At 35.4% G+C, this 622-nt stretch overlaps 1 protein-coding gene across 1 annotated transcript in view; it reads right to left on the bottom strand.

Annotated features, from left to right (window-relative positions):
- The window catches only part of LOC119585251 (SH3 and multiple ankyrin repeat domains protein 1-like), a gene marked incomplete in the record, with an annotated part of 45,692 nt that overhangs the window by 9,890 nt on the left and 35,180 nt on the right, over nucleotides 1–622 (bottom strand).

The raw sequence follows: 622 nt of genomic DNA, 5'->3' as shown, positions 1-622 counted from the left end.
GTGCACCCCTAAGGCCAACGACCTGTCAGAAATATCTGAACTCCTTTTCTCCCGTGCAAACCTTGAAATCTTTTTAAGGGAATCAGTCCATGTGATTAGATTGTGCATTATGACCTCTTTCAGGCAATCTGTCACTCACAAATGAAACAGGTGAGAAAACGTCAATTACTGACAAAGTGATATGTGTTTGGTGGTTATGAATATGCTGAAGTGGCCAGTTATACCAATTTTAACTGTTCTATTTCCTGGAAAAACATCACACATTTCAAGCAATAATGTTGGCGTTGGATAAAACAAACATTTTATATATTTTTGATGACTGACATTGGTTTTTAGTAAGAATATTGCAAAATATCAGAATTCGTTACAAATACGAGCATTCCATTTTTCCATTCACAGAATACTAGATATTACGTATGCATTGCCATAAAAAAAAAAATGTAATCCACACACACCACTTGCGGTTACCGTACTTTACCTTGAAACTTCTCTACCATTCATACACAACAAATGACATTACTACGTGAAATTTGTATATTTACAAGTACTTCTACTAGTACTACTAAAGTGGTGCCAGATAGTGGGTTAGTTTACCAGAAGGGAAACAGATACTTCTTTCTTC

The sequence above is a fragment of the Penaeus monodon genome, chromosome 19 (genome assembly GCF_015228065.2).
Source record: "Penaeus monodon isolate SGIC_2016 chromosome 19, NSTDA_Pmon_1, whole genome shotgun sequence".
Classification (NCBI taxonomy): Eukaryota; Metazoa; Arthropoda; class Malacostraca; order Decapoda; family Penaeidae; genus Penaeus; species Penaeus monodon.
The sequence above is the reverse complement of the archived record's forward strand: the minus strand, read 5'-3'. Positions and strand labels throughout refer to the sequence as shown.